We start from the raw sequence: 11,508 nt of genomic DNA, 5'->3' as shown, positions 1-11,508 counted from the left end.
CTTGGTTAACAGGACTCTAAAGAATCCCAAAGCATTGAACATTTTAAACAGCAGACAAAGAAACTGGCCAAACAATTACATACAAGGGCCCAAGTTTGAATGGATGCCCTACCTCTGGCCTGCCAGGGAGTGGTCGAGGGTTAAGAACACAAGCTCTGGGATCAAGCTAGCTGGATTTAGGTCCCTGCTCTACTACGCCCTCTTCAAGTGCCAGTGAGCAATTTGCTTCATCCCTCAAAGCCTGTTTTCTCATCTGTAAAATGGGGATAATGACATGAGCTTTCCCATGTGTTTATTAGGGAAATTAAATGAGATAGTGGCATTAAAGGACTTAGCATGGTGTCTGGTCAACAGCAAAACTCCACCCATATTAGTTAATGCCTTTATTTTTATGTCATTGGCTGGCAACAGGCTTGGTAGAAAAGCACACAATTTAAGTCAGCAAACCTGGATCTGCCACTGGCTCTAAGACTTGGGGGTAGTTAGTTCACCTCTATTCCATCATCAACAAATTGGGGATAATCATACCCATCTGGCAGAGTTGTTTCAGGCTTCGGTGAACCACTGCTTGGGGAAAGTGCTTGCCAACTATTATGTGATATGCAGGCATAATTTAAGGTAATCATCTCCACGCTAGCCCCACGCCTCTGGAAACGCTGGGCAGATGTCATCTCCGTGAGTTTGTTCAGAATATAGACTGTCCAGGCATCTGATTAATACCTAAAATCACCCTGAGAGTCTAATGACGCAAAGCAAAAATGAGGCACAGAAAAGTGGAAGTGTGAACTCAAAAGAGCCTGAGATGTCCTGTGCTCCAAAAGGGACTGCCTGCCTGGTTGTAGTTAATAGCCTAGCATCTTTCAAATAGATTGCTTATATATTTTTTAATGTCCTCAATCAATATGCAATAGCACAGCTTCCTCTCAGGCCTAGAGTCTATAATGGTTTTGTCCCTTGAAACCGTATTCCAGGACATGAACCACTGTGAGGGTGCTGCGATGCACCACAATGGCGGCCGCTCTCGGGCTGACCAGGACTTGCGTTAGGGTTTTGCTGGTTGAGGCAGCCAGCGATCGAATCCCTTGGCTCAGATCATGGAATTTTTCAACGTTCTGGTCCACAGCTCTTGGCTAACAGTTATATTCTCTGCAGGCCCTTCCAGCCTGGTCATTCTCCAAGGCAGAGTGAACTGATTATTTACACACACCTCTTCCTTTTTGGAGTCTGAGGCCAGGGGTGTTGGGGAGCGAGGGTGTTTTATGCATTTTGTATCCCAAATCTCTTCTTTTATGAAAGCCTCAGGGATATACAACACCGAAAATGGATCAGGGGGGTGAATGCTAATGACGAATGAAAGAAAAGAGGGGGAAGCAAAGGTTCTCGCCTGACCCTGCTTTGCCTCCTCAGGTGAAGGAAGAGGAAGGGTGGCGTCAAGGTTGCACCAGAGCGGTTCTGAGGAGGAAGCAGTTTGGGGAAGCAGTGGTTGCAAAGCTCAGGGGACTTGTCAACTCCTGGAGGAGGTGGCCTCCGTCAGGGGCCTCAGTCTCCGCCGGTCATGGGAGCGCAGGGTCCTGCTCCCCTGGAGTCACGCCAGGGCTGTAGGCAGTAACGCCCGCCCACAGCAGCGCGAGACACAACCCCAGACCACACGGAGAAGAGGCGAAGCTGACGCTGACGTGGGGGTTGGGGACCCCATCATCTCGTCACCACGGTCTGATCTTCACTCTGGTTTCCTCTTAGCTGCGGTTAAAGAAAAAAAAAATCACAATTAAAACAAAAAACCCTTCACGTGTGTCATTTCAACATCTTATTCAATTGGGGGGTGATGAATGTTAGCGAGCACCTCCCTGGAGTCTCCTCATAGCCTCTTTCCTGGTTCTCGTCTCTCCCCAAACGACCCGGACACTAGTGCTTTCTCTTCTCCTGTCCTGGTCCTCTTGCTGCTCTCTCTGCTTCCCCGACTCAGGCCCCTTCACGCGAACCTCCTTTTCTGCTCCCCTCCTCTCTACTGCCCCTTCTTTGCCTCCCCTGTCTTTCCTCCTCTCCCCCCTCAGTTTCCCTCATTCTCTCACTTTCTCTCCTCGTCTAGCTTTCTGTTCCCAACCCATCTCCTAAACATGCCCTGATGGGGACTTGGTGATTTCTCTCTGGCTTCTAGGACTTTAAAGGTCGTGTAAAGCTATCAAAAGGCCACCATGCTAGTGAGCAAAGAATAACGGGTGGGGGGAGGGGTTGGTTGAAGTTTAAATAAGAAAAATATTTGTAAAGATAAAACAATTATATCGTGAATTCTCTAAGAAAACAGACTACTTCTCATATTTTAGTAGCCTCCACAGAGCTTGGCACTGTGCTTAGCACACACACACACACAAATACTAAAACAATTGTTGTTGAACAGGTGAATGAATAAATACTGAAACAAAATGTGGTTTTATTTCATTGAGCACATACAACCACAGAATCAGCTAAGCCAGAGAGCAGAGATTCTGGCCTTTAGAGAACCTCAGAAATCCTCTAGTGAAGGTATATTTTCACTTATGATTAGCATAAGCATTGTTAAAATGTAAATGCTTCTGCTAAGGTTTGCCCTGCTCAATGGCTAACATTGTCTTTGTTTCCATTGCTAATTTTCTTGGCAAACCCCCTTTTACAGATACAAGTAGAATCCCAACGCACAAGTTCAGTCCACAGAGCCACCCACTCGGCAGCGGTGCCACGGCTACACCAGGTCACTTCGCCCAAACCCTCTGCACCCAACTTGTTCCCCTGCTGGATTCACTTAACTCATCCTTCTGACAAATATATTTATTATATATAGATAAACAAATTTATTTTATATCTTTTTCTGCTGATCTTTGTGCTGAGTATTTGACACATACTATCTCATTTAACCCATACAATGCTCTGAAGAAGGTGCCGTTAATATCTCTACTCTTCAGATGGAGGTAAATTTGGATAAGTAGGTTCACCAACCATCCCAGTTTGCCAACCACTAAGGAGGTTCCCAGGACATGGAACTTGCAATTTTCTTACCAGGACAGTCCCAGACAAGCTGTCCCTGTCCTCCAGGCACTGGGGAGTTCCTGGGTCATGGGACTTTCAGTGCTAAAACTGGGAAAGTCCCATTCAGACTGGATGACTTTGTCACTCTTCCATAGTCACATGCCCAAGGTCATACAAGTGGTACACATTAGAGATAGGATTTAAAGCCACCCCTTGTCTGACCCCAAGGCTCCCACTTTTACCTACTTTGCCTCACCTGCCAACCTCTTATCCTATTTCTGGCTACTTCTAAGACATCTCATAGTCACCTCATACCCCAAACACCACTGCCTAAAAAAATATCTCTTCCCCTTAAACCCGCTATGCAAACTCCTACTCCATTGGGTTACCTGTGAGCATCCTAAGAACCACTTCCAAATCACATGAATCCTCCCTTTCTTTGCTGCCTCTTCTGTCACCACCCTGGTCCACATCTTCAGTCCCTGAATTCTTGGAACCAAAAGGTTTCTCGTCCTCCAAGTGTCCACCCTGCACACCCCCCTCAGATGCATTCCCTAGAGTGTTGACCTGAAAGAGAATGCACAGACAACTGTGCACTTGGATTGTTAAGAAGCCAAGGCAAAGAGGATAAAAAAGCAGAGGCCATTCGAACACCCTTTCTTCCTAACCCACAAGCCCGAGTGCACAGTGGTGCCACGGCTGCACCAGGTCACTTCGCCCAAACCCCCTGCATCCAACTTGTTCCCCTGCTGGATTCACTTAACTCATCCTTCTGACAAATATATTTATCGGAAGATGCTTCCCAAAGCATCTTGCCTCTCCTGTGGGTCCCCAGGGCCTCAGAACAAGTGCAAACTCTGCATCTGGAGACATTCCAGCCCTCCCACCCTCCCTGCAAGTCCATCCCATACCCTGTCTGCTCCGCTGGATTGGTCTGATCCCTGCAGACCTCTAATCATCTCCACATCTGCTCCTCTGGCCCGGTGCACCCTTCCCTCTCCAGTACTAGGAGGTTTTTATTGAGCACCTGCTACGGCACAGCTTCACACTAGGGACTGCCTGCAGGAGGAAGGCACAACCCCCACAACAAGCAGCTTTCACTCTTGCTCAAGTTCTACCTCCTGGTGACCCTCCTCCTGACCCCCTTTTCTCATGACTTTCCAGATCACGTATTGTCTGTACTTTTGGCATTGAGATTTCTCAATCTCATTTTCTGTCCGCTCTACATAGATGGCTCTTGCTTTCTTAATGAAATGGTCTGGTCTTGAATGTGGTAATACTGGAAAGCTTTTCTTTCTGTTCCCACAACACATCTGGCCTTGTGCTGGGCATACACTAGATGCTTGAGAAGTACTTACTGAGCTGAATTAAATTGGTCACAACAGATTCTCTGTCACAAACAATTCTATGCAGTAATTTATTTTCTCTGATTTCAGTTTACATAGCAGTCACTCTAACAAAGAAAAACTCAACTGGATACGATTTGCGCTGCAGTCCAGGATCGAGAGAGCTGACATCAAACTGACCCATTTACATTTCTTTATTCCAGCAGCTCAGGAGAGCCCGCCTCTTTTCTATGCTCTTCCTCCTCCACTAGACATCTCAAAGAACCTAATCACCATCTTCTGAATCCTCCCTGTCACCTTCCACCCCCTCACCAAACGCACATACCACCTCAAATACTAAACCACAACTCAGATTTTTAAAGTTCAAGAGCTAAAAAGAATGAGCAGTTGACTCATTTTTCCTTGATTCAAAGAGCTGAGGGTTCTCTAGAGCAGCCCCGACACCCCTTACGTGGGCTGATCCCAAAGCCAGGGCAGAACAAGGGGATTTCTGCTTCCCTAACCAAGCTGAACAATGGACCATAAATGACACAGCCTTGACATGTGACCTTGAGCATGTAAGTCACTTTACTGCTCTGGACTTAGGATGTCACAGCTACCAAGTGAGGGGCTGCTTCTTACAGGTTCCCCACAGACTCTGAGCTCGCATGGTCTATGACTCCAATTTCCTTGTCATTCTTGGGTTCTCTCTACAGCACATCTGGCTCAAAACAGAACTCCAGTCCCAGTGAACCCTCTTCCACCAGCGCAGCTCTCCCACTGCCATTATAAAAGGTGGAAAGATGCTTTCTTTCTCCTTTTCCTGAAATTCCAGGCTGAGAAAAGCTCATGAAAACTGCTAGCTCACCTAAGAAGAACTAGGGGGAAGACATGCCCACTACCACAGCAAACAGGCCTCAGGGGGCACAGACTCTTAGCTCTCCTTTGGAGATAAAGCTACTCCAGAAGCTTTGGTGGCTTGGTTTCAGCAGCCCATTCAGATCCTCAAGCCATTTGCCATCTCACAGTGGAGCAGTAAGGAGACAACGAGTGGGCCTCTGAAAAGCCAACACTAGCATTGGTATTTTGTGGCATCTTCCTTCAGATAACACACACGGCATCAGGTTCCCATGGGCCTTTCTTTGGGGAGCTCACTTGCAAAGGAAGGGAAGTGTTGTTTAAACACAGTTGCCTTCTAAGGAGAGTGGCTCTTCAAATAGGAGACCCTTTGGATCTGCTGAGTACCTTGATGGCTTTGGATAGGCAAAATGGGCCCAGAGCAAACTATGAAAAGCGTGGTTGGGGCAGAGTGAGTTGCTCTGCATAATTAATAAGAAGATTTGGAATTGGTGGGGAGAACTGAGGAAGGAAGGGATGAGAAAAAAAAGATGATGAAGAGAGGGGACCAGCAACACGGGGAGCTTGGGGCTCTCTGTGGGGGAGACTGACCACAACAAAACCCCAGGGCGGGAGTCCAGAACTTATATGTCATTGTTCAACATGCCGTTGTGTCCTATTATAATAAAAGCTCCTCCATCTTCTTTTCATATCTGCTGTAAAATCTTCTCTACAAAATTCCATGTGTGAGTGAGGTTATTTGTTTGTCTGTCTGTTTGTTTGTTTGTGAGGGCGGAACTCAAAGATGAGGCTCAATTTTTGGTATGAAGCAGATGTGGACCAGAATAACAGAAAGGACAAAGGCATGCCAAAAAAAAAATAGCAGTTAGAAGTCAGAGGTGATCACAAGAAAATAACCCCCCAAAATTTGGAGAAATTTCTAGATGTTAACAACATATCAGATGGGTGGTTTTAAGCTCATCTTTTCCAGATGTCACTGAGAAGGAAGCCCCCGAGTGTGTATGTGTGTGCATGCACACGCACTCACACATCTGTACAAAAAATGAAGAGGCCAAGGGAGAGCAGTTGTCCAGCTCTGGGCCTGGACGCAGGGGAAAGCTGGCTAACAACAAGCGGGTGCCCCTGGAATCTGAGGGCTTTTTCTTGAAGAAGCCAAGCAGGTTGAGTCATGGCTGCTGGCCAGGAAATGAAAAGCCACCATCAGAAGAAGAGGCCGCTGCCGGCTGCAAAGGGGCGTGGACGAGCACTCCAAGTGCTCTGTACAGTGAGGGAAACTGACCAGATGAGCTATGAATTTCTCTTGATGGTTCAATGCTTTTACATCGAATATTTGGAAATGTCTGAGAACCGTGGCGCCTTGAAGATGGAAGATGGCTTTTCCTTATAAATACAACCCCTGTTAAAGCTATTAAGAGTGTGTGACTATACATTAGGAAAAACTAGACCGAGAAAGGGAGGGAGCAGAGTTGGATGGCGAGAAAGAACCAAATTCCTGGCAACCAAAATATAATCCCAAAGAAAAATGGATGCTAGCCATGGAAATAGACCTTTTGATAAATTGTTATTAGGAAAGAAACAGGGAATGAGGAGTCCCGCACAATCTCAGACAGACCCACCTGGGCTCTATAGCTTCTGCCTTTTCATGTTTTACCCCTCCAGTTTTATTTCTCCTTATATTGACTGAACACCAAATACAAACCAGACTCTTTTTTGAAGCTAGGGATACAGATATGAAACAGACAAGGCCTTGCTCTTACAGACTTAACAAGGGAAAAGTACATGAATGAATGAGATCATTTTAGATGTTATTAAATAGCCTATGAGTAAAATAAAGCAAAGAACTGTGATGAAGAACAACTTGGTGTAGAGGCTGTTACAGAGAGAGTAGTCAAGGAAGGTCTTTCTGAGGAAAGTTCACTTGAGCTGAAATGTGAGCAAAGAGAAGGAGCCGGTCTTAAGAAGATGCTGGAGTAAAAGATAGAAAATTGTACTTGAACAATAATTAAAATAAAATTTTAAAAAATAAAATAATTTTTAAAAATTCCCCTTAAAAAAAAAAAGAAGAAGAAGAAGATGCTGGAGAAAGGCATCCCGAGCGGAGGGAAGGAAATGCGAAGGCCCTGGGGAAGGCAGGAGGGCCAGTGGGCCTGGAGCTGCAGAATCACGTCTGGAGATGGAGGGAGAGAAGTGAGCAGGAAGCCCAGGGGCAGGTCCTGCGAGCTCCTGAAAGTCACACTAAGGAAAATCAGAGTGGGCAGCCATCAGATACACCTTCACGGAGTGGGAGGAGTCTCTTTCCTGAGCTGGGGGGAAGTCATTCCTCCTGGCTGAGAAACAGTGAGCGAGCCTAGCCCACAGGGAGGCCGCTCCAGGAGCAGCGCTTGCAGCAGAGAGCCACCAGGTGGCTCTGTAACGAGACGGCCCAGCACTTTCTCCTTCCATTGCTGACGCCTTTCCTGTTCTAAGGTAGAAGCCCTTTTTTCCCCACTGAACAAAAGCTTCTTTAGCAAACAGCCACTATACTGGTTTTTTTTTTTTTTAAACAAAAGGAACCAGTAGCAACAAGTACAATGGGGCAGTCAGGTGACTTGACATCTTTGCACCCTGATGACTAAACGAGGCAACTCCTCAATGTTCCCCCATTCCCAAGCTCCCACTTTTTCAAAGTGCTGTGTTCAACCCAACTGGCTGGGTCACCCTCCTTTTCAAAAAGGACAATTCTAGGAAAAAAAGAAATGTCAGTAGCCCAGGCCGCAGGCCAAATTCCAACTCTCCAATGAGCTGACTTGCCCAGGAAGTAGTAGATTTCAGACACTTAGAAATCTCCGCGGTGCTGTGGGTGAGAATGCAGGGCTAGGGAAGCAAGAGGACCTGAGTGAAAAAGCCAGGCTGGGAGTTTGCTATTTTCACCAAGATTTCCTTGCAACAGTATGATTTTAAAAATTAAATAAAGGCAAGAATTGCTCCAAATAGCCCGATGAACACTGTTCTTAGAAACAGAGTTGTCCAGTGTGAAAGAAGGGGCTTCAGAGATCAGCATGCCGATACCTCCAGGAAGCAAAGGTCTGCAGGACTTGTCAGTGAGTCAGTAAATTCATCAAGGAGCCACAGTGCCCGAGGGCCTCTCAGGAGCTCTGAGGATGAAAGGGAGAATGTAGCCCTTGTCTTTTAGGAGCTTGCAGTCTGAAGTTGACATGGGAATTCTTGCCCACTGGGATACTTTCTCTATCTGTGGAAAATTAGCCTCTCCATCGCTTGAGCTTCCATAGTCCTTGGTACATGTTATAGTTGTGTCAGAACTGTGTCCCTCACTAGCTGGGCTATTCTCTGAGTCCACAGTCACATGTCATCCTCCTCTGTGCCCCTCCTCCAGCACCTTCCACAGAGCTGGAGGGGGGCAGGAGACAGAGACAGAAGAGAGAGAGAAGAGAGAATTTGTTTAATAATACTGTTCCCCACTCTGTTCTGAGCCTCTCCCTGACACAGGCCACACACATACACACACACTTAAAGGATATACATGTCATGGTCTAGCAGCTCATTTTCACAAACTCAAGGGGCAAATTCAAGGTAAAAAAGTGACCTTAGGATATGAAGCCGTATGATCATGTTTCTATCTGCCTGACCAAAAAAGAAAAACTAAAATCCAGGAAGGGCCCTTGTTTAATTGCTTTCTGCAATGAGGAGGAAGAGAGTCCTGCTGTGCTAGTCCTTCACGTCCCCATGAAAGGTCACACATGTCCTTTGTCCAACAGCATCTGGGAGGATGAACTATAACGGCAGCTCCTCCAAACACGGCCCACCAACGGTCACTGTTGAAAAAATGTTCTTCCTGCCCCTGCTTTGCTGGCAGAGCAAGGTGTTTGGGCAAGATTGGCATACCAAAGAGCCTTGTGTGGTGAGTTTAAGAACCACCACTGGCTAAATCTTCCTGTCGCATTGCTCTGATTACATATCTCTCCAGGCACAATCCCTTTTAATGGCTCCCAATTGCCTGCACATTGAATCAAAATCCACTGGCCTGGAGGTTAGACCCTTCTCAGGTTAATCCTTCTCCTTCCCTGGAAAACGTCCTAGATTCCCTCATACCAGAGGCGTCCATCATCAAATGTTCCCTAGCACTATGAACTTCCAGCCCTTCACACCCTGGTTAATTGTGTAATTGAATTTGAATTAAATATTTGTTTAATGTCACCAGAGTCCACTGCTGAGCCCTGTGTGTATAGGGACTGGGTCTTTTTGTTCAAGCACTCAAAGTAGTTTCTGGCGCCAAGCAAGCCCTTATAAATATGTGACTCATTCAGCAACCGACTGACTTGATGTTCTGGCCCCAACTTACCTTTTTGGCTTCATCTCCTGATTCTTCCGTGCATACACCTATGTTCTAACCAAATCCAGTATTCCCTGAAATCTGTCTCTGCTTTCCTGTCTCTGTGACTTTGTTCACGGGATTTCTGCTTCTTGGATCTTGGTCATTATTTCTATTCCACTGAAGGAAAACCAGAATCAGAAAAGGCAGAAGAACATTTTCCTTGAGATATAATTTCACATACAATAAAATTCATCAGCAATTTGTGGTATATTCATAAGTTTGTACACCACTAATTCCAGAACATTCCCATCACTCTGAAAAGAAACTCGATAGCCATTCGCCATCATTTCCCATTCTTCTGGCCATCACACCAGTTTGCCTCCTCCCCAAGTTCCTGTCAATCATTAAGCTATTTTTTTTGTCTCAATATACTTGCCTATTCTAGATATTTTATTGAAGTGAAATCATATAATATGTGGCCTTTTGTGTCTGGCTTCTTTTACTTAGCTTAATATCTTCAAGGTCCATGCATATTGCAGCATGTATCAATACCTCATCTTCTTTGTTCCTAAATAATATTCCATTGTATGACTATACCACCTTTTATTTATCCATTCATTGGTTGATGGACATTTGGGTTGTTTCCATTTTCAGGCTTTATTAATAATGTTGCTATGAAGATTTATGTATAGCTTTTGTGTGAACATATGTTTTCAATTATTTTGGATATACGCATATACTTAGGAGTGGAATTGTTGGGTCATATGGTAACTATATTTAACTTTGTAAGCAACTGCCAAACTGTTTATTCAAAGTGGCTCTATCACTTTAAATTTCTGCAAAGTGTGAGTATTCTAATTTATCTACATCCTCACCAACATGTTATTATCTGTTATTGTTGATGATAGTGATGATGATGATGATGATAACTGCCAAACAAGTGAGTATGAAGTGGTGTCTCATTATGTTTTGATTTGCATTTCCTTGATGACTAATGATATTGAGCACTCTTTTCATGTATTTATTTTATTTGGAGAAATATGTATTCAAATTCTTTGCCATTTTTAATTGCACATATTGTTTCTATCATTCTATGGGTTATCTTTCCACTTTCTTGAGAGTATCCCTGAAAAAAAGGTTAGAATTTGATAAGGTCTAATATATTTTTGGATTTAGTGTGCCTCAGGTGTCATGTCTAAGAAATCACTACGTAAATCCAAGGTCACAAAGATTTACATCCTAGAAGGTGATTTTATTTAAGAGTTTTATACTTTTGGTTCTTATAAATTTAGACTTTTGATCAACTTTGAATTAACTTTTGAATATGGTATAGGTAGAGGGTCCAGATTTATTCTTTTACATGTGGATATCTAGTTCTCTCAGGACCATTTATTTATTCTTACCCCATTGCATTGTCATGGCAAAAAGAAACATTTTTAAGATAATCCTGATCTTAAGATAAGTCTGCCATGGTCAAGACCACCACAGTCTGAGGTATGGGAGTCAGAATGTAGAGTGGAAACTGGCTGGGTTATTGTATACAATACCTGCTATGTAAAAATTCTAACAGCGCCATCACAGTCTGTTAGCTTAAGTAGCTAGACATTAATAAAGGAAAAGGAGCAAAACTGGCTATGCTTAATTAGGTCAGAAGATATAGCTTCACAACTCCAGGGGATAGCCAAATCCCCACAAGGGAATTAACATCTCTTCATGCCCCCACCCTCCACCCCCGTCTCCAACCCACCCCCCATGTAGGGAGGAAGTACAGGCTTTCCAGTCTCCCCAGGGAATCACCAATCTGTTCTCCACAGATTTCCAAGGGGAAGAAGAACCAGTAAAGGGGAAATTCCTCTGCTGTGCAGATGCGCAACAGAAACCAAGATGGCACAGGGGGAGGTGAGCACGTACATAGTAAAAACCAGATGATGCAGCAGAACTTCAGGACATGCACAGTAGAAACCAAGATGGCACAAGAGAATGTCCTTCTAATTTAGGGCATGCACAGTA

General features: G+C 44.8%; 1 long non-coding RNA gene across 1 annotated transcript in view; it reads right to left on the bottom strand.

Annotated features, from left to right (window-relative positions):
• Nucleotides 1-1,291: 1,291 nt before the first annotated feature.
• LOC118500851 overlaps nt 1,292-11,508 on the bottom strand; it is a 54,610-nt gene continuing 44,393 nt past the window's right edge. Inside the window, exon 5 of the long non-coding RNA XR_004903435.1 lies at nt 1,292-1,740. This is a non-coding gene — a long non-coding RNA (uncharacterized LOC118500851). The remainder of the gene's footprint in view (nt 1,741-11,508) is intronic.

Source organism: Phyllostomus discolor, chromosome 5, assembly GCF_004126475.2.
Source record: "Phyllostomus discolor isolate MPI-MPIP mPhyDis1 chromosome 5, mPhyDis1.pri.v3, whole genome shotgun sequence".
NCBI classification, from domain to species: Eukaryota; Metazoa; Chordata; class Mammalia; order Chiroptera; family Phyllostomidae; genus Phyllostomus; species Phyllostomus discolor.
The sequence above is the reverse complement of the archived record's forward strand: the minus strand, read 5'-3'. Positions and strand labels throughout refer to the sequence as shown.